At 41.3% G+C, this 22,889-nt stretch overlaps 1 protein-coding gene across 1 annotated transcript in view; it reads left to right on the top strand.

Moving 5' to 3' along the window:
• Positions 1-16,865: 16,865 nt before the first annotated feature.
• The window catches only part of LOC123519884 (McKusick-Kaufman/Bardet-Biedl syndromes putative chaperonin-like), a 79,053-nt gene continuing 73,029 nt past the window's right edge, over positions 16,866-22,889 (top strand). Inside the window, exon 1 of the mRNA XM_045281517.1 lies at positions 16,866-17,574. The gene's annotated coding sequence lies outside the window, so the exon portion shown is untranslated. The remainder of the gene's footprint in view (positions 17,575-22,889) is intronic.

The raw sequence follows: 22,889 nt of genomic DNA, 5'->3' as shown, positions 1-22,889 counted from the left end.
GAATCCACAAATAGGTAACGGTTTGAAGCATTTGAGCTAATCTGTCTTTTTTTTCCGATTCAGTATTCAGTGTCATTCACCTAAAGACTCAGGTTTGAAAGAATTTGATCGATAGCTTCTTCGAAGCAAAACATGTGCATAATTTCACACTTTTGTCATGGCTGCTCACCCATGTGTTGTTTGCAAAACTCAAGTCCGACAACGGCAGCAGGGATTGTGGTGTGATGCCTGTGATCTTTGGCAGCACCGTACTTGTGAAAGTGGTGTTACTCAAGAGGAATACCGCCGCATGAACATTGGGGAGCTTGTTGACATTGAGTGGTATTGCAAGGATTGCAGTTCACAAAGCACAGGTACTTATATGCATTAAAAATACGTTATTATGGGAATTCCCCGAAAGATGACATTTCGCACAATAAAGTTAGATACATTACTAGAATTAACATTTCAAAGAGATACATATTTGTAAAACATAATTAAGTGAGACATATTATGAAGAAATTAATTCTCTCTCTCTCTCTCTCTCTCTCTATAGCCGATGTTACTGATACTACGGAGTTAAGTGGTACTACCCTAGATACAGCTTCATACTGCGAGAGTACCTCACCTACAGAGTCACTGCGAGAGTATGGAAATTAACACTGATGTACATCTACCGGATATTACTGATAGACCATCTATTCCACATCCCATTGAAGAGGATGTAATTGCTGATGATTCATTGCAAAGCATCTCTGATGAAGGGGATGATCTTAGGGTTACTTATGAACTTATCGACGGTGCAACCAGGGGTCGGAACACACTTCTTGTGGACTCCTTAGGATTTACCTACCCTAAAAAGGCCCTTGGTAAGAAAATGACACGTTCGGGAAAGTGTATTTGGCGGTGTAGTGTATGCAGCAAGGCCCTTACTTGTCCAGCAACGGTTATACAGAACTTTTCAACGTTTGTTCGTGGTACCCGGTCTCACGTGCACCAACATGACCCTGGCGCTGCTGTGAAAGCCGAAGTTACAGCCTGTGTTAAGACTATGGCCACAGAAAAAGAAAACCATTTTACGTCAGCCACCGCTCTAGTTGATCGTGCCTTAGCAGAGATAGGAGACTTCGACACTGGTATTAATACTCAATACATAGCCCGAGTCGCAAATTGCTTGCGGCAAAAAGACAGACCTGATGAGCCTAGTACAATAAATTTTGATGTGGCTAATGAATATATCCCGAAGGAATTTCTTAAAGCTGATATTCGTATGAAAAATGTGCGTCACATGGTTTTTTGCACAGACACACAAGTTTCACTCTTAAAAGATGCAAAGACGTGGTACATGGATGCCACATTTCGAGTTGTGAGAGATCCCTTTAAGCAACTATTTGGGATTCATGCATTCATAAAGGGCGATGAAGGGAACATCAAACAAGTTCCTTTATCATTTGCACTATGTCAGGAAAAAGGAAAAAAGATTACAGGAAAGTACTGAAGGCAATAGTAAGACTCATTTGGGAGTGCAATGTTCAAAAGTTTGTCATGGATTTTGAATCGACAGTATGGTCAGCAACGAGATAAGTTTTCCCTTCAGCCAAAATGCAGGGTTGAGCCTTCCACTGGAAGCAAGCTGTATGGAGGAAAGTGCAAAGTATAGCATTAGCAGTGTTTTATGTCAGATATCGCCCCATACAAAATTTTATTCGTCAATTAATGGCTTTACCTTTCCTTCCAGAGCAACATATTTCAATAACTTTTTCTAACTTGGAGTCGCAGGTACCTGTTGGATCTTGTCTTGATTTGATGCATTATATACGTGATACTTGGATTACTGGACAATGGACACCAGCAGATTGGTGCGTGTTTGGTCAAAGCATACGCACAAATAATGACGTAGATATCACCGACGATTAAATAGCAATGCAGGCAACTCACATATTCCATTTTACATTTTAGTTCCCCTCTTACACAAAGAGGCAATAAATGTTCACATGCAGGTTCGCTTAGTAAAGGATGGAAAACTTGTCAGGTACCAAAGAAATAGTTAAATCTCAGCAAGGTCGCATATTTTAATTGTGGAAAAAATATGAGCAACACGAAATCACCACACAGCATTTACTGAAAGCCTGCTTCCATCTAGCTGGACCCAACTGATTTTTTTAAGATTTTATTTTTTTAAAGGAATATATCTTAGTTTTTACACATATTTTAATGAATACTTTTTAAATTATCACATTTTAGTAGGATGTATACATTTTTTTTCTTTTACCAGAACAGACGTGTATATTTGTACTTGATGATTTTAATTGGGGTTCAATTCCCCGGTCAGGTGGAGATAGTTGAGTGCAATATGTATTAGACTAAGTCTAATACATCTTGGTTGAGTGTGTCTCCTTTCACGTGTAGCTCCTGTTCACCTAGCAGTGAGTAGGTAGAGTGCACGCCCACACTCTGTCCCAGCCAGCTGGCCATTTCCTGGAGCGCTGGTCGAGATGTGTTCTCTTCATATGAGTCCTTAGTCCAATGCTTTTCAATGTTTTAATGGACAAAATTGCATGCTGTTCCTTTCTGCAGGGCACCCAGATACTCCTCCAATGCCCCACACCCAGGATTCTCCAGGTTGCTTTGTTACAGCTGGCAGCGTTGTGTGTCCAAATGGGACTCGTGATTAATGAATGTAAAACAAAATTTCAAGCTAAAGGGAAGGTCTCTCGGCTGCCCATTGTAAATAACATTCCCATCCCTAGAGTTCACATACACAAGTACCTGGGTGTTCAGATGAGTTTTAGGAAGTCTCTTCAAGCCGTCCACTATGTTCGAGACCTCTGTCTGCCACGGCTAGCACCACTTCGGCTGCTAGCCAACAGGGGCCTGGGGGCAGGCATTCCAGTCCTAAGAATGTTCTATATATCTGTCATACGGTCCCTTATTGATTATGCCGCCCCTGTTTTAATACAGTTTAGTGCCACTCAACTCCGTCCCCTGGAGCTTGTACAGAATGAAGCCATGCGGATAATCTTGGGATGCCCCAGGACTGCACGGATTGAAGTCCTCAGAGCTGAACTGCACCTGCCGAGTATTATGTGTAGGGTACAGGAAATTACTTGTTGCACAATTAGTCGGATGCTATGCACGGGCTCTGACTCTCTAAAGGGATCACTGACCCCCCTGTATCATGATCCTCGCACTCCTACAACACCATACCTCAGGAAGATCTTGGGAGTACTGACAAGTGTAGGTGTAGCCGAGGCTTGTATTAACGTTGTTATGTCACCGCTGCAACCCGCCTGGAACCCTCACCGTGTCAGTGTTGATATTCACTCACTGCATCAGCCCAAGAGGGACTGGCTCCCTCATGTGCTGCAAGACATGTTCATGACTAAATTGTCCAAGTACCCACACGTTCAGGCTATTCATGTTTATTGTGATGGGTCAGTCAATGGCAGCAGGTCTGGATGTGGGCTGTTCATCCGTGACTACATCTCTGCCAGTCTCTACACTGACACTGAGGTTTCCAGGCGGCTCCCTGCACCCATGTCTTCCACTAGAGCAGAACTGTATGCTGTACTGGAGGCGCTCCACATTGTGGCGCCTCTCCATAAGAATGTATATTTCTTTATTGACAGTCAGGCTGCATTGTACGCCCTTCAATCCACCTCCCCATGGACTGTGATCTAGTTAATAAGTGTCTTGATCTCATCCACGCCCTAGAAGGTGCTGGTGCCACGGTCCATTTCATCTGGATACCCTCTCATGTGGGTATCCGCTAAATGAAAAAGCAGACCACCTTGCTCAGTGTGCCCTACAAGATGACACAGTGGACCCTGGCACTGAGTACACTCTGGGTTATGTTAAGAGTAGCATTAAGGACTTTGTACAAAGTAGCATTAGTGATCAGTTGGAGCTTTGTTGCCATAGGGGCAGTAGCACTAGTCTTCACTATGCACGTGTCTCCCAGAGCTGTGCTTACACCTACGGGAGACACACTGCATCACATGACAGGGTGGCAATGAGGCTCAGATTAGGCTACAAATACTTTTGGGAAGTCAGTGCTTCTCCTGGTGTGTGCTGTGTGCTACACCAAGGGGACACTCTGCGTCACTATATCATGGAATGTCCTCTCATTGCTAAATTTAGGCCACAAGGTCAGCATGACTTGTACAGCCTCATTGACCATCTCCTAGACTCTGCCACCCTCAGGGAAATACTCAGGGAATATCCTCAGTTTGCTCCCAGACTGTAGGATGTCTTAGGCAATAAGGTGTGCAATATGTGTATTTATTTATTGAAATACTTGTATTCTTGTTGTGTATACTGTCCAGAGTTATTTTTGTGATACTTTAACCTTAAGTCTTTGCCCAGGGGGGGTTGGCAAGGCCCATCCTCCTCCTTTGTTGTAATTATCTATTAATTCAACAATAAATGTATCAATCAATCAATCAATCTCTTCATACGAAAGCCACCTGTGTGCTGCCATCCGCCATCTCTGACGGCAGGGTGACCAGTGGCAAATTTCGAATTTCCCAAAAGTCACTCCGAAAACAATCCAAGATCGACCAAAATTTCCCAAGATTTAAAAAAGACAAGAATTAACACAATTTGCCTTAAATAAGATTAATTCTTACCTTTCAGTATTACTGCAGGTATACACGAGTTGGTGGTTCGTCTACTTCACTCTCAATGGCATCCTCCGCAGCTGGATGCAGTGTTGCCATATTCTCCTCTTTTCCTTGACGTTCTCTCTCGACACACCTTCGGTAACACTGCCCACTTTTCACGTCTTTGATAAGGGATGTTGATGGTTGCCATTGATAGCATGGTACCTCTTGACGGCTGATCGCTTGTTTGGCAAGATGTCTGTTTGACGAGGTGAACACACCAAGCCTGTTTGTTTGCTTTGTTTTTATCATGTTAAGCTGCGAAAATACCCATTCCACACATGGAGACGAATGTGGCAGAGCTAACAGACCGCACATGAATTTTGATAAACAGGCAAATCTCGGCTCATTGTTCCCATCCTTCACTGATTTTAATTAACTCCAGAATGCAGTTGCCTTCACATTAAGATTCTTCACTGCTTCTTTTGCATATAGTAAATCCTTCCACTGATCTTGCAAGACGTCCAATTCATCCTCCTTCACAAGCATTGGAAAACTGAGTGCTAATTTTCATGTCACTTGAGTTCCTCTTGGGTGATAAAGATTCTCTCGGGTCGATGATTCTTAACAATGAAAGCACACTGTTGCCATGAAAAGTGAATCTTTTTTGCATCTGTACGCACTAGAGCTGGGCAGGATCCGACTTTTTATGTACTCACGAATCCGATTACTTGGTCTGGTGGATCCGTGGAGTCCGAATCCGAATCCGAGTACTTGAGCATGGGCTGGCGCGGCGCTGGATTTGCCTGAGAGCGGGATCCGACTGGCTGCCCTATGACGAATCCAAGCAGGGCGGTACTCGTCTCGCTGCTTGGATTCGTCTTCCCGCGCGGTAATCGTCTCGCTGCTTGGATTCATCTCCCCGAGCGGTAATCGTCTCGCTGTTTGGATTCGTCTCCCCGCGCGGTAATCATTTAGACTCGGTGGTACTGGAGTCTCACAGCCCCGCATCCGAGTACTTGCCTTCAGACGAAGGCTACTGACAAGACTAATAATTTCTAGAAAACAATTAACACGCAGTTTAATAGAGGGAGGATGTTAGATTTATTAAATTTATTTCGCTCTGCACAATTACATAATTCTATGGCCATATGGCTATGAAGATGACTGTCGCGTTCCCCCCTATCTCTGTGGTGTCAAGGCTGCACTGAATTTTTTTTTTTTTTTTTTTTTTTTGGCCATTACCCTGGCATAGGTATTAGGCCATTTTTGCTATTTTTATTTTTAAATTTTTCTTTATTTCAGTTTTGTTATTTATATATACGCGGGACTATTTATATGGTACGTTCTGACGTCACAGCGTATCAGCCAATCAGCCTTCGGAGAAATTGAGGCATGAATGGCAACACTAAATTCATATTCTAAATGTCTCTCGCTGACTAATTTATATAGATAATATTTCTAGCCAATTCTGCTTTTTTTTACCAATAATTAAATCATGAAGCCCAAAAAGCGAAAAACAAAAGTGAATGATCGCCAGATCCATCAGAATTCACCTCTGCCTGGAAAGTAATGTATCTGAGTACCGAATTCGTCAGGATTCGCCTCAGCCAGCAAGTAATCGTCAGTGGATTCGAGTACCAGAGGCTGGTAATCGAATCCCTCCTGCCTTGTCGGATCCGGTGGATCCGGATCCAGTACTCGGATCCCACCCAGCCCTAGTAGGCACAGTTCTACCAGAAACTTTCGGCAGTCGAGACGAAACCTTTTGTCTTGGTCTCCCAAAGGTTCCTTGATTAGCAAAGCTCCACACCTGCCACCAAGGTTAATTTCACTGATATCTTTGTACAAAGAATCATTTCTTGAGTCAATGAGAGATAAATCTTTGTTGGCTACCACTTCATCACGAACAAACATTCCCATGATACTCCTGTACTCATCGGAAACTGTGGTGAAAAGTTATGCAAGTCTGAAATATTCAGACTGGAATTCTAAATTCATTCTGTCCACTTTAGGGAGGATATAGTTCAAGAATAGCCGCATATGCTTGGTTCCAGGAGTAATCATGGTCTTGTATATCATGGCAGCTCCATCATCATTTTTCTTTGCTTCACTTTGAAAAAAAAGTTGCAGTGCTTCCCACTGTTCGAGTATTCTGGCTATGACTTCTGATCTGAAAAGCCAACGAGTCTCTGATAATTTTAGCAATTTGGGCTTTGGATAATTTTCAGGTCATTTTGACGCTTGCTACTACGTGCAAAATAGCAGCATACATTTCTTACAAATGTTTCGAGCCATGATGGTAAGTGTTTGCTAGCATGGCTTGAAGGCAGAGCAAATGAATGACAGACACATCCCAATATGAAAACAGATGGACAATCCTTTTTAAGTAGTGCCTGAAATCCTTTGTTGGGCCCCAGCATAATGGAACAGTTGTCACTGGAGAATCCAATAATATTTTCCATTGGTATGCCTTTACATTTTAGCAGTTCTTTCACTGACTGATAGAGTCCTTCTGCTGTTCCGTTTTCGATTTCAACAATATCCAATAGTGCGTCTGTAACTTTACACTTTTGTTCATCATAAAATCGCACCATCACCGCAAGTACTTGCGATACTGACACATCAGTACATTCATCTATTATCAGAGAAAACCATTTTTCACTGCAATCTTTTGCTACCCATTGTTTTTCTTCCCATGCAATGCCGTCTTGCATCAAGTAAGAATTTTTTGTTCTCTTTGCTTTCAAACTATGAGCCACTTCACATTTGGGAAACATTTGCTTCATGGTTTCTACCAGATGATCAACCTGCCTGAAGGGCACTCCGTGTTCGGCTACATACCCTGCCAGCAGAAGTTCTGCTTTGGAAACTTCATCATCTAGATTGTCTTCCGCTGGTTTCTTTTTCAGATATGACTGAATTGCAGTAGCACTTCTCTTAGCATTGTAGTTTTTCACGTGCTTTGCAGAAACTTTATGTTGCATGAGAGAGGACTTGTTAGTTTTTGATAAAATTCTAGTTTCTGCCCATACTCCCCCTTCCACCCCCCAACAAGCTTGGGGACAGGTGGGAATGCGGGGTTTGGGTGGGGTACATGAAATGCGTCGGAAATGCGTATTTTTTGCGTAAAATGGAAAAATTCCCATTAAAAAGTCTACGGAATTTTCATTACAAGTTTCCTAATTTTACTAATTTCGGTAATTCGGTAAATCTATAGAACAGCAACTCCTTACATATTCTTTTCTATTACCCCCTTTCCCCCCAACAAGCTTGGGGGCACGTGGGAATCGGGGGTTATGGGGGGAAGCCAAAAGAGGCGAGATATGGCGATCCAAAAAATCTAAGGACAAAAACCTAACCTAACGTAACCTAACCTAACCAGGGGGGCTGTGCCCCCCAGACCCCTACAACACTAACCTAACCCTAACATAAACCTAACCTAACGTAATCTAACCTAGCCGGGGGGCTGCGCCCTCCCAGACCCCCTGCAACACTAACCTAACCCTAACATAAACCTAACCTAACGTAACCAAATCTAGCCAGGGGGGCTGCGCCCCCCCGGACCCCCCAACACTAACCTAACCCTAACATAAACCTAACCTACCGTATCCTTGCTTTGGGGCAGCTTCCCTCCCCTCACACCAGTTCTCTTATAGCTTCACACAATATGCCCTACCTCTACCAATACCCCTCCTCACAATACCTTAATGAAAGGATGAAGGTCCTGGCTGGTCCTCTTCTCGATTGTACACTGACTTGCATCGCAGGAGCGATGATTTCCCAGTAATCAAATTCGCAACCTTTACAACTAATGTCACTGGTGGCCATAGCTCAACTGCGCACACAGATCTCTGTGCACCTGTCTGCCCAGCTGTGCCCCGCCTTCGAATACATATAGCAAATTCCCATTGGCGCAGCTTGTGGTGTTAAGAGGTGGTGGCACGTCATTGGACAAAAGAACTATAGACACAATAAGAATCCTATTCACTAGTTACCCACAAACCCCAGCAATAAACAAATGCAAGTCAGTGTACTGCTTATTTCCGAGTGTGATGGAGCTCCGTGGCTTGTTGTTGGCTTCATCAACGTCATGAAACTAGTAATGAAAATCACGTAGACTTTTTAACGGGAATTTTTTCAATTTTACGCAAAAAATACGCATTTCCGACGCATTTCATGTACCCCACACAAACCCCGCATTCCCACCTGTCCCCAAGCTTGTTGGGGGGTGGAGGGGGGGGAGTATGGGCAGAAACTAGAATTATACCCAGTTTTTTAACTTGAGAAGTCACACACACTGCAGATAGCTGCACATTTATCATTTGGATCTGGTTTCACCCAGTCTTTAAGTTCAGGATTTTTAAGCCATTCCGCATTAAAAGCCTGCTGGTACCATGTTTTCTTCCTCTTTTTAGGCGGAGTACTGTCTCCACTCCCTGCCGGTACAGGATCATCGTTATCACTCATGGTGCACCACGAAAAGGGGTCACGAAACCTTACAGTTACGTAACTACAAGGTAAATTTGAGCCTTAAATCGTGAGCCACGCGAGATTACTGTTCCGCAACAGTGCGTAGGGAATACTAAAGCCGTGCGCACTGTCCAATGGGCTGTGTTTGAGACGGCGCACCGGCATGTGCCGGCGTACCTAGACTCCCGGATCGTCTTTTCAAACGCTTTTGGGAGCTTCCTCTGTAAAATAAACAAACCCGCTTCGTTGCTATGGTAACGCGTCCCTGGCGGCCAAAGCATCAGGAGCTATGATGGATCTCCAGCAAATATTTCATCCATGACTGCTAAATATTGCCACTGCTTCAAAGCACCTCTCCCACTCAGGTACTTGTAAAGTACTTCCCAGTGCATCTGTGAGCGTAACGGAGAACCAAGTCATAGTCTAGTCCCTGGAAAGGGCACGAAGGGCACTGGAAACATGTTGTTTGGGCCGCCATGTTTGTTAATGACGTCACCGCAGCACCACCTCTCGGGAGCGGGCGTCCCAAAGAATCCCGGCACGGCAACTCGCTACCTCTCACCCGCGTTTGAGAGGATACGTGTCACGCCGGCACGTTCCGGTGCGCCGTCTCAAACGCAGCCCTGGAAGTCTCAATTCTCAACGCGTCCTACACAGGAACTATTTGACTTCCAAGGTGGAGCACATCTTATCTCACTTTCCTTTTGCTGAGATCTCCATTTTAGGGGATTTCAATGTTCACCACCAGCTTTGGCTTTCATCTTCTTTCACTGACCAACCTGGTGAACAAATCTTCAACTTTGCTATCCTTCATGACCTAGAGCAGCTAGTGCAGTTCCCTACCCGTATTCCTGACCGCCTTGGAGACACGCCCAACATTCTTGATCTTTTCCTAACCTCCAACCCTTCTGCTTACTCTGTTAAACTTTCCTCTCCGTTGGGCTCCTCCGACCACAATCTAATTTCCGTTACCTGTTCTATCACTCCAGTGCAGCCTCAGGACCCGCCTAAGCGGAGGTGCTTCTGGCATTTTAACTCTGCTAAGTGGGAGGAACTAAGGCAGTACTATTCTGATTTCCTTGGGATGATTATTGTTTTCATGTCAGAGATCCTTCTCTTTGTGCCGAGCGCATAACAGAGGTGATTATCTCTGGCATGGAGCTATACATTCCTCATACTTTCTCTAACCCTAAAGCTAAAAAGCCTTGGTTTAACTCTGCTTGTTCTCGTGCTGTCAATGATAGAGAGGCGGCTCACAAACGGTTCCGTAGCCATCCAACTGCTGAAACTCATGCCCTATATATTTCTGCCCGTAATCATGCCAAATCTATTCTCCAACTTACTAAAAACTCTTTCATCAATAGAAAATGTCAAAGTCTTTCCAATTCTAACTCCTCTCGAGATTTCTGGCATCTAGCCAATAATATCTCTAACAACTTTACTTCTTCGTCTTTCCTCCTTTACTTCATCCAGATGGCTCTACAGCTGTCTCTTCTTTTCTAAAGCTGAACTCTTCGCTCAAACCTTTGCTACCAACTCAACTTTGGATGATTCTGGGCATATTCCTCCTACTCCTCCACCCTCTGACTACTTCATCCCTAAAATTAAAATTCTTTATAAAGACGTTTTCCTGGCCCTCTCTGGCCTTGATTCTCGGAAGGCTTACGGTCCGGATGGAGTCCCTCCTGTTGTTCTCAAAACTGTGCTTCCGAACTCGCTCACTGCCTGGTCAAACTCTTTCATCTGTGTCTCTCTACTTCTATTTATCCTTCTTGCTGGAAGTTTGCTCACATTCAACCTGTCCCTAAAAAGGTGACCACTCCAATCCTTCTAACTACCGCCCTATAGCTTTGATTTCCTGCCTTTCTAAAGCCTTTGAGTCTATCCTTAATAGGAAGATAATGAGGCATCTATCAGCTCACAACCTTCTCTCTGATTGCCAGTATGGTTTCCGTAAAGGCAGATCTACTGGTGATCTTCTTACTTTCCTAACTGAATCTTGGTCATCCTCTTTTAGGGACTTCGGTGAAACCTTTGCTGTCGGCCTTGACATATCGAAAGCCTTCGATAGAGTCTGGCACAAATCTTTAATTTCTAAACTACCCTCCTACGGATTCTATCCTTCTCTCTGTACCTTCATCTCCAGTTTCCTTTCCGATCGTTCTATTGCTGCTGTAGTAGACGGTCACTGTTCTTCCCTAAAACTATCAACAGTGGTGTTCCACAGGGTTCTGTCCTATCACCCACTCTCTTTCTATTATTCATCAATGATCTCCTAAATCTGACTCAATGCCCTATCCACTCCTATGCTGATGATACCACCTTGCATTATTCAACAGCGTTCAACAGACGCCCAACCCAACAACAATTAAATGACTCAAGGCGAGATGCTATAGGACGCCTAACTTCTGATCTTTCACTTGTTTCTGATTGGGGCAGAGAAAACCTGGTTTTGTTCAATGCCTCAAAAACTCAATTTCTACAACTATCTACTCGACATAACCTTCCAGACAACTATCCTCTCTTCTTCAATAACACTCAACTTCCCTCTCCTCTACATTAAACACACTCGGTCTATCCTTCACTAAAAATCTAAACTGGAAATTTCACATCTCTACTCTTGCTAAATCAGCTTCCAAGAAGTTAGGTGTCCTGTGGCGTCTTCGTCCATTTTCTCTCCCTCCCAGCTGCTTGCTCTGTACAGGGCCTTATCCGCCCGTGTATGGAGTATGGCTCTCATGTCTGGGGGATCCACACACAGCTTTACTAAACAAGGTGGAATCTAAAGCTTTTCGTCTTATCAACTCTTCTCCTCTAACTGACTGTCTTGATTCTTTAAGTCACCGCCGCAATGTTGCATCTTTATCTGTCTTCTACCGCTGTTTTCATGCTGTCTGCTCTTCTGAACTTGCTAACTGCTTGCCTTCCCCTCCTGCGGCCTCGCTGCACAAGACTCTCTACTTCTTCTCATCCCTATTCTGTCCATCTTCCTAATGCAAGAGTTAACCAGTATCTTCACTCCTTCATTCCCTACACTGGTAAACTCTGGAACTCTCTACCTGTGTCTGTATTTCCACCTGCCTATGACTTAAACTCTTTCAAAAGAGGAGTGTCAAGACACCTCTTACGTTAACTGGACCCTCCTTTTAGATTTTTTTGTTTTTTCTCTTTCTCCTACTTTCCTCTCAACAGGGCCTGGCAACCAGCGGGATTTTTTTTTTACAACACTTTGTTTTCCCTTGGCCAATGCCCTTGTAATGTAAAAAAAAAAAAAAAAAAAAAAAAAAAATTCAAGTCCACCGTATATACGAGTACGTGTCTCTGTCTGCCTGTCCCGTACGCTGTCCCGTTCGGGTCTGACTCTCAATTTGTCCTGTACACGTAATATGCAGTCTATATAGACCTTTACTGAGTGTTTGTGTTTCTTTATTTATTAAAAGAAATTCAAAAGTAGCTATTACATTAATCTGAGCCTATGTAATCTCTCTCTCTCTCTCTCTCTCTCTCTCTCTCTCTCTCTCTCTCTCTCTCCCAAGACTAAGGCAATTCTGCAAAAAAATTCCAAGATCCCAAGGCGAAGTGTGAAATCCCAAGATATTGGGAAATTTCCCAAGTCCGGTCACCCTGTGACTGACTGTTTGAATCTTGTCACGGCGCTCATCTATTCCCCCCGCTGATGGATCCCCCCATCCCTCATCCCCTTACTACCTACGACCCGCGCGCCATCTGTTGGAAGCGAGGTTCCCTAATCAATTCCTCCAGCCAGCCCATTGAACCCGTTGTCACATGCCAAAGTGTGGCCCGTGACAGTGTTTAGTTGCGTCTTCTGCGCATGCGCGACCCGGGAGCGAACGACAGACACTATAATGTCATGCCTATAGCTATGACAGAATGTGACAAGTGATATTGTGTGAATTTAAACAATTCAAATTTATATATATATATATATATATATATATATATATATATATATATATATATATATATATATATATATATATAATATAATATATATTACAGTAGCCAATGGCTTTCAGCATGTATCGGTGGAAAGACTAGTGCCTCACTATGGTAGAAAAAAAAAAACAAAGCAGAAATATCACTATTTGTTTGATATGGGTGGCCTAAAATATGCTGTGACTGAAAACAGCGTTAATATAGCTCATTTTTCAATGATACACTACACATGGGTCTTGAAATGTATGTCATACCTTCTCCATAATCCCGTTGGATGCTTCCATGCCACACTTTGTCACAGCAGGCCTACGGCGTCGTCTACTCCCGGATCGCGCATGCGCAGAAGACGCATCTAAACACTTTGTCACAGCCACACTATATCATGCATGGTACAATAACTTTTTGATAGGTAGACGTACGAGAACATTATTGGAACCACCAGCTGACTCAGTGACGTCATCCGGTCGTGTAAACAACTCCATATCTTCGAGTGAGTGTACACGTGTGGCAGAATTTGATCTTGGATTGTATGTTTCATGTGCCTTAATATTAATTTCTTATTGTTAGTATGGTCAAAGCTAGACCTTGTGCAGTGTATGGATGCACGCCTGCCAAGTCTAGTAATTTTAAATATTGCTGCGACCCTCCTTCAGCTTCTTCTTCAGGGAGGGGACGCCTCACAATCTTCTCGGGATTCGGGGCGTATGTGTCGGGGAGAAGGACTTTACCTGGGTGTCGCGGCGCGGCTGGGGTGGAGCGGTGGGCAGATCGCTCTCTCAGGCCTGGCTGTCTGCTTCTATATCACCCACTCTCACTCAGCTCAGTCACACAGAGTGGGGAGAAGGAAACACTTCTTCCTTATTTCTCTATATTACAGCAACTATACACGAGTCACCGGGAACAGGTGGCGGCGGCACACAGAACGGGGCAGGGGGCGGCAACAAAGTACGGGTAACACTTTGTTAGTTCGTCAGGCATTTCACTGTCTCTGTCTCTCGTTCACTCTCTGACTGCTCCCCAGAGTACGACTTGTTCCTTCGGGGTCTCTTGCTACACTCCCGTCCTCTGTCCTCGTCGGTACCACACAGTGCCCCACAAACCACGCCTCCTGTGCCGTCGCACCTGCCAGGCAATGTCCTTACGAGTCTATTTCAGCTTATTTGAGGAATGTTCCTTTTCCTTCTTTTTCCATAGACCGCTTTGTTTATTATCAATATTATTATTATTATTATTATTATTATTATTATTATTATTATTATTATTATTATTATTGTCAGTTATCAATATTTTATCATTAGCATTGAACATTTTTATTATTTTTGTTATTATTATTATTATTATTATTATTATTATTATTATCATGATCATGATCATTATTATATATCAGTTATCAATATTTTATCATTAGCGGTGAACATTTTTATCATTATTGTTATTATTATTATTATCATTATTATTATTATTATTATTATTATTATTATTATTATTATTATTACTGCTATTATTATTATCATCATCATTATTAGTTAGTAATATTTTATCATTAGCAGTGAACTTTTTTTTTTATTATTATATTAATGCTATTGGTATTATTAGAATTCGTTTACCTGCTTTTAAATATGTAGAATTGAAAAAAAAATTATATATATATATATATATATATATATATATATATATATATATATATATATATATATATATATATATACATATATAATGATTATCAGCTCACTGACGGACGAAGGCTTCCACGCATCCCTAACTAAAAAGTACCTATAGTTGACATATATCTTGAGCTGGTTCAGATTAGTTCAGTCTCTTCATGTAATTTCCTCCTTCCATTCAGAATCTCTCTCTCTCTCTCTCTCTCTCTCTCTCTCTCTCTCTCTCTCTCTCTCTCTCTCTCTCTCTCTCGGTAGTTTTTTGTCAGTTATATTTGTTGCTGCAATCTGAATAATATCAGGAGGGGAGGATAAAGAACGTAATGATTTTAATATAGTTTAATATTCTAAATCAAACTTATGAATGATATAACATCATTGCTGGAGGTGCATGACACATAAGACACATCCTGCTGGAGTCCATTATCACCCACATCAGTATTTGTTGTGTCTTGAGCTGAGTACTCATCTGGCAAGGGTTCCATTCCTTTATTAGTTAAAAGGAAATAATAAAAGTTATTAAATATTGTAATAATTATATTGGTGTTATTCATGTAATTATGTATTGAAATTACTTAATTCATTAATATTAATTGATCTGTGTGAGTTAAATCACCTTTATTCAAAGTTGAATACATGCTCTAAAAGTTAATCAGACACACACACACACACACAGAGAGGCTGGAAAGAACCAAAGATTTTTAGCTTCTCTCTGTGTGTGTGTGTGTGTGTGTGTGTGTGTTCTGATTAACTTTTAGAGCATGTATTCAACTTTGATTAAATAAAGGTGATTTAACTCACAGATCAATTAATATTAGTGATTAATAATTTTAAGTAATTTCAATACATAATTACATGAATAACACCAATATAATTATTACAATATTTAATAACTTTATTATTTCCTTTAACTAATAAAGGAATGGAACCTGCCAGATGAGTACTCAGCTCAAGACACAACAAATACTGATGTGGGTGATAATGGACTCCAGCAGGATGTGTCTTATGTGTCATGCACCTCCAGCAATGATGTTATATCATTCATAGAGAGAGAGAGAGAGAGAGAGAGAGAGAGAGAGAGAGAGAGAGAGAGAGAGAGCGCAGTGTGTACTATACGGCGGTTGGTCACTGAATCTCAGGGGAATTTCACTCCCTTCTCACTCTGCCCGCCTCTCCTCTCTGTAGTCTTCCTTCACCTCCATTCACTTATATAGTTATAGTACACCTTTATATTGTAGTCGGAGAGAGAGAGAGAGAGAGAGAGAGAGAGAGAGAGATCATTACTTTTACATGCTTGGAAGTTGTAATACATAAGAAAACTTATCGTTAAAAAAAAAAAAAAAAACAGGGATGGAACAGCTTCTTCTTTCAATGACCTCTTGCGTCTTGGAACTTCAGCTTGTAAAAATTCATATTTGAGGTCTCTTTCATAGTCATTTAGCGTAAAATGTCTGGAGCACGCCACTGCATTTTTTTTTTTTTCAAATTAAAGTCATCGACCTTGTCACAGGTAGGAACCCACTGCTTTTTAATTTCATCGTTTTTTGGAAATCGAAAGTACCTAATTCCAGTGCCTGCAGTCTTCCTTTTGTCACTATAGCACCAAAGCACTGAACAGGAAATAGGCATCGTATTGACCTGCGACACTGGAGAGGTGTGCTGTGCTCAAGTGTCTGACCAATGTTGGGCCCAACTGACGTCACGATGCTCCTTCCCCAAATGCGTTCTGCCTGGGTCACACCAGACTCAAACCGTTAGCACAAACGGCGATAAACACGGGGGCTACGTGTCATTTCCACAATTTTATCATCGCAGTATTCGCATATACATTTCTTTCACTATTTCAGATGCCCATGTCACTAATACTTCGCCCATTCATCATCAAACATTATTCATGATGTAAAATTACGTCAAAAATAACTCAAATATCCACATGTTTTGGCCTGTAATATCAAGATCAAGATCAAAATCACTTGTGACGTCACGGCTCATACCTTTTCGATTAAATACCACTTTTTTGCCTAAAACAATGCTGGTCTGTATATTTCTCATGGTTTCCTTCAATTTTGAGGCCATTCCAAGGTATTCCATGTGGTACAACCTCGACAGAGTGACTGCATCATAGAAAATTAGACGTCCCGCATCATTACCAGGCAAATCTGTACTAAACTATTCTGTTGTGTTCCCAAAGCTTTCGTCGTGTAGTGCCACCTTGCGGTGGGTTCCGGGAACATTGCGTCTAGAAAGACAATGACACCCAATCCTACAACGACCCTACCAAGAAGACACAGATGCCATATTAGGAGTGTTGCTATATGATAACAGTGATATTAAAAACACCAAAGACATATTGTTCGAATTTTGGACCAAAAGACAAAGAAAGAAAAGAAATATGCAAAACTAATAAACATACAGTGAATAAAACAACAGTAAATAAATAGAAAACAACAAAAAACCCGGACCGACAGAAAAACGGAACAGGAAGGGCCGTTCCAAAAGCCACTACTTCCGACAACTACCAGAACTAGGTCTTACTGTTGAAAGCTGTTCTTCATGCTTGATTGATAAACAGACGCCTTGAAAAAAAACAACAACAATATAATGTAGTATAAAAACAATATGGTTATACTTAAGTATTATATGATTGATTATGTAAAAAGTTATGTTCTTCACGGAAGTTTGTCCGTCACGACCCAAGAGTATTTCCTTGCTCATGCTCAGGCTTGCTTTGTCACCGGTCGTCACTAGTCAGTGTCATATCCTGCTTCAGCCAACTTGAGAATCCCATCACCTATATATAATTCACATGTTGGTGTAGTGAAGATGGTGGTTAATGCTGAGAGTATCAGGAAGTACCACCACTAGCAGCCAAAATCATCCAAGTCCACTTCTGAAGTTCCAAGGTTAGCATACGTAATCTACATGTATCCTGTAGCTGCTCGCATCACAGACCGTGTAATCTAGGTTTGTCATATTTTGTTAAGGGGAGGTAATTATATTGAACCAATCCTAGGAAGCGCTTTTAGTCGAGGCTAATATTTATATTTATAACTATGTTATCGTGATTTCTTGGTAAATTTCAAGTTAGTATAACTCCGTCGTCTTTTCGATTATTTTCTTTCAGACCTCAAAATCCATGGTATACAAGTAATGCGATAATATAAAGTGGAGAAAAATGCCACCGACCATTCGCCTGCAATAAGTTCAGGGAACTGTGGAAATGCAGGGTTTTCGGGTGGAGTAAAACGAAACCGAGTATTTTCCAGGGAGTGATTTATCAGAATCGGTAATTATTTATAATACGTCCGCGTTTCCCCACCCCATCCAAAACAAGCTTATGAGCATGTGTATAACCGGGGATTTTGGTTGAGGGACGAGAAATCAGTTAAATACAGGAGTTAAAAAGTCTACTGTTTTCACAAAAAATGTTAAAATGGAACCTATCGTAGTTTGGGGAATTGTGCCCCCCAGATTCCCTATTAGGACATTAGGCATTGTCCTAATGAAGTCATCTCTCCAGCTCTCCTCGTTTCCTGGCTACTCCTTTGCAGTTCTTTCACTCAGCTAACATGACGTGGGAATGAAAATATAACCAAAACTAACCTAACCTAACCAAGCCTAATTATGCTATTTGTCAGAAGGATTCTGAGAACGACATGTCAGTGGTGCATGTCACCTCAACTAGGTTATGTTCGCTAGGTTAGGTTAGATTCAGTTAGGTTTAGGTTAAAATTGGGATTAGGTTAATTTCAGTTATCATATTTGTATTTCCATGTCATGTCAGCTGAGTGAAAGAGTTACATATGGGAGTCAGGAAATGAGGAGATCTGGAGGGACAACTTTATTAGGACAATTCCAGTCAATAACCTAACCCAATATAAACCTAACATAAACTTAACCTAACCTAATGGAACAATTCAAGAATTACACCATTATGTCTTACCAGTAAGGTAATAGATTCTCACAGTGATGGAGATGCTTTCAGTTTTGCAGCTTCATTAACAAGTTTGTGGAATCTCTTCTTTATGTCTGTATATTGCATTTTGGATATCACTGTAGCTTAATATCTCACATAGTGACTTTTCTGCTGAAAACTAGTACCATCTGCTTCACCTCTATCCACTGAGTAGCCATATTAGCAAATTACAGTGAGCCTCTATAAGAATGCCTAACTTGTCTCTAAAACAAAAGAAAACTGTAACTGAACCAACCATGGAAAGCTGTCATTGGTTATGACTGCCCATGACTGCCCCAACAAGTGAAAGTGCATGATTAACTAGCAAATATCAAAAATTTTAAATGCAAAATATTGGGATCTAACAATGGTCTAAGTGCATGTGAGTCTTGAAATGTCAGGTGAGTAAATTTGTAGTTTAAAACGTTAACCACGTATTGGGCCACCCGTGTACCGAGCAAATGTTTCACTTGTTGCGTATTGGTACATCTGAGGCCCGAATATCACTTTCTAAAAACTATTACAAACTTGAGTATGTAAACAATTTGTGTATAAATTTGTATTTATTATGACTGCAGATGCGTTGCTAAGGTACTGGAAAATAAGATAAAAATGATAAGACAATAATTTCATTTGTTGAAAGAAAAAAATAGGCTTCTGAATAAGAAGTAATGTTTGGTGACATATTACTTCAAAAATACAATTAATATAAGGAAATAATGCAATATTAGATCATAATATTGTTCACTAATTACACAAGTCATGTTTTTCATTGAAACATGAAATGCAAAGGAGTGGTTGACCCTCACATTCATTGTAATGGGTGGATACTTTCCTAGCCTTGTTTGTGGCCAACTTGTACCTCTCAGACAGTGAGATTTTCTCATAGCATCCTCTGCATCGCTTCCTTGTATTTTTCATTGGTCCATCTGCTTCCTGTAAGGTATGTTCTTTTCTTGCACCCAATATATTAGAGGTCCTCTTCCCTGGTTTTATAATTTCCTCAGGAATGTTTTTAGTAAGAGAGAGAATTACTGATTCTATGAATGTTTTTAGGCATACTTGTTTTGCTGAGCAGTATTTATTGTATAGAATTTGAGCATTTGTCACTGATAACCCAGCAATCATTTCCAGAGCCAGCTTCTTGTACCACTTTCTTGATTTGTAGAGTGGCAAGTAGTAGGAATTGAGTTCATCAGCAACATCAACACTTTTTTTTGCTTTATTGTACTCAATGACACTTTCAGGTTTTACAATCTCTTCTCCTTTTCTGTTTTTTATTCCACTTGGAACTAAGTTATTACCTTACTGAGGTAGCTACTGTTGATAGTGTCAAGAATATATCATCATATGCTACAGCCCATGCCCAGCACACTGGTGTACCAATACGCGATAGAAGGAAAAAAAAATTACTGGTCCACGATTCGGTATATATTTGTACCATGGATTTTTACGCTCTATACTATAGACCGTGCTCTCACAATGATATATACCTCTTCTCTCTACAAAACTCCAATGGACACTGGCGTGGTCGGGTAATGAATGTTACGCCCTGCGGGCGAGTGTGCTGAGTTGCCAAACATGCTTAATGTGTTAATATAATATCCTCTATCTCTACCATAACTCCCCCCCACCCCTTCAACAAGCTTGGGGACCTTTGGGAGTAATCTAGAGTTTTGGGTGGGGGAGGCATATATGAGTGATATATGGTTTTTGAAAAATATAGGGGAATTTTCTTATGTTTTAAGAATTTCCCTAAATCTAGGACAAATTTCCTAAATCTAGGGAAATTTTACATAACATTACGATCTTACGATCTATATATTTTTAGCTGGTGGGGGGGCTGCACCTCCTGCACCCCACCTCTAGGACACTAACTTGATCCTAACATAAACCTAATCTAACTTATTCTGGTCATGGGGCTGCACCCCCCACACTCCTCCTTTAAGACACTAACCTAAACCTAACCTAATGTATCCTAGCCGGAGGGGGGGGGCTGTCCTCCCGGCACCCCCCACACTAGGACACTAACCTAATCCTAACATAAACCTAACTTAATGTATCCTAGTCGAAGGGGGTTTTACCCCCATGCACCCTCCCTCTCTAGGACACTAACCTAACCCTAACGTATTCTACCTTTGGGGCTGCGCCTTCCCCCAGACACCCCCGCGCTAGAACACGGTGCTCTTATAGTTTCACACAATATGTCCTATCTCTATCAATACCCCCCATCCCCCCCACAGTATAAATTCATAACTCACAATACCTTAACGAGATGATGAAGATCCTGGCTGTAGGTCATCCTCTAGTCAAGTGTTTTAAAGTTCTCTGTCCTCCACGGGGACAGAATTAAATTTTTGGTGATTTCCCAGTAATCAAATTTGCAACCTTTACAACTAATTAATGTCAATGGTGGTCATGGCTGAACTGAGCACACAGATGTCTCTGTGCACCTGTCTGCCCAGCTGTTCCCTGCTTACAAATACATATAGCAAATTCTCATTGGCGCAGGTTGTGGCGTTAAGAGACAGAAGAACTATAGACACAATAAGAATCCTATTCAACAATTATCCACAAACCCCAGCTATAAACAAATGCAAGTCAGTGTACTGCTCATTTCCGAGTGTGATGGAGCTCTGTAGCTAGCCACAGCTTGCTGGACTTGAGAGAACTCGACAGACACTGCACATTCCTGGACTTATTGCAGCGTTATTATTAATTTGCGGCAGGTAGTGTACTTACTGGAAATATTGTAAATAGTAAGAACAACAACTTAAGGGTGGCCAAAACCATCTAGAGGTTGTTGTACAAAACTGTAGTAGAACCATCAGGTGAAATCCTTCACTTCACATTCATAGCTTAAATCTGATCATTTTTATTTTTTATTTTTTTATTTTCAATGTCTACCAAAAGTGGGTGCGTCTTATGAGCCCATGCGTCTTATGAGCCATCAGATGTGGTAAGTGTCTGAGGGAGATGATCGCTGTAATATTTATTTATTCATTTATTTTTTTTATTTTTTTTGTCAGGACTGGTCTTTACCACCTGTAGGTAACTTGAAGAGAATTGGAAGCACTGTTAAGTTTCTACCCATTAGTGAGGCAGGCAATTTTATTTATAGTAGTACCCATATTAGGGCCATATTAGGACCCAAGTGCATCTTTGGTGTAACCACCTACAACCTGGGTATCATGGTGACATGTAGGTAACTTTAAACCACTCGACAAATGGCAAAGTATGAAGGCAATGTGTGGTGGGATTTGAACCTAAATGTGGTGGATTTCTGCCTGATCGCACGCTCACCACCTTATACACTATGCTGCTGCCTCCCTATTTAAGAAGCAGAATCAGCTTATTGTGAAAAACCGAAAACTGAGAAAATGCGACAAGCTAGAGAATACTGTTAAAATGAATAGTGAAATGAAGAAAACTTTGCTTGAAAGAAAAAGGGAAAATGGTGCCTTTAAAGGAAAATGTGAGAACTATGAAGTGGCGCTACAAGAGCTAGAGGAAAAGGTAGACACTAATGGGAGGCAGAAAGTGGTATAACTGAAACAAAACTGAAAGAATGGATAAAGGTCTGAAAAAAAGAACAAGAGGAAGAAAAATGAATTTTGCAGAAGTTCTTAAGCAACAAATAAAAGAAAAAACAGACACAGTTATGTGAGTCATTAAAGAAAAAGGAAGAGCTACTGAGAGATACAGTACATAAAAAGAAATACAGGCAACCCCCGCTTAACAAATGGGTTACATTCCTAAAAAAAACGTTCGTTAAGCGAATTTTCGTTAAGCGAACCAATTATAACAAGTTTGACCCTTGACTTGAACTTCCATTGAGAGTAAACAAAGCGAGAGTGCATCATAGTACAATAAAAGGTTTAATGAAAGTAAAAATTATGAAGTTAAACATTTAAGCAGTTTAATTTAAGACTAAGTCATTATAATGTACACTAATGTATGTATGTAAGTAACTTTATAATGTTGATGAACTTAAATTTATGAAGGGAGGGAGAGTGGAGCGGAAAAGACGCTAGCTGGCAACCTGTGGAATGTAAACAACGGGCGCATCATTGTACCGCATGTACCACATTTCCAGAAGGCTTTCCATTTTATCCATTGCAGAGTCACGAGTTCAGGTGGTTCTTTAAGCTTGTAAGGAAGATACGGTCTCACCAGCCTTCTTAATAGAGTCTGCTGACTTGAAAATAGTAGAGACAATAGATGGAGTCATGATGGTGGTGAGCAATGCTATTAGTTTTCTCA

The sequence above is a fragment of the Portunus trituberculatus genome, chromosome 46, assembly GCF_017591435.1.
Source record: "Portunus trituberculatus isolate SZX2019 chromosome 46, ASM1759143v1, whole genome shotgun sequence".
In the NCBI taxonomy this organism is placed as follows: domain Eukaryota; kingdom Metazoa; phylum Arthropoda; class Malacostraca; order Decapoda; family Portunidae; genus Portunus; species Portunus trituberculatus.
The sequence above is the reverse complement of the archived record's forward strand: the minus strand, read 5'-3'. Positions and strand labels throughout refer to the sequence as shown.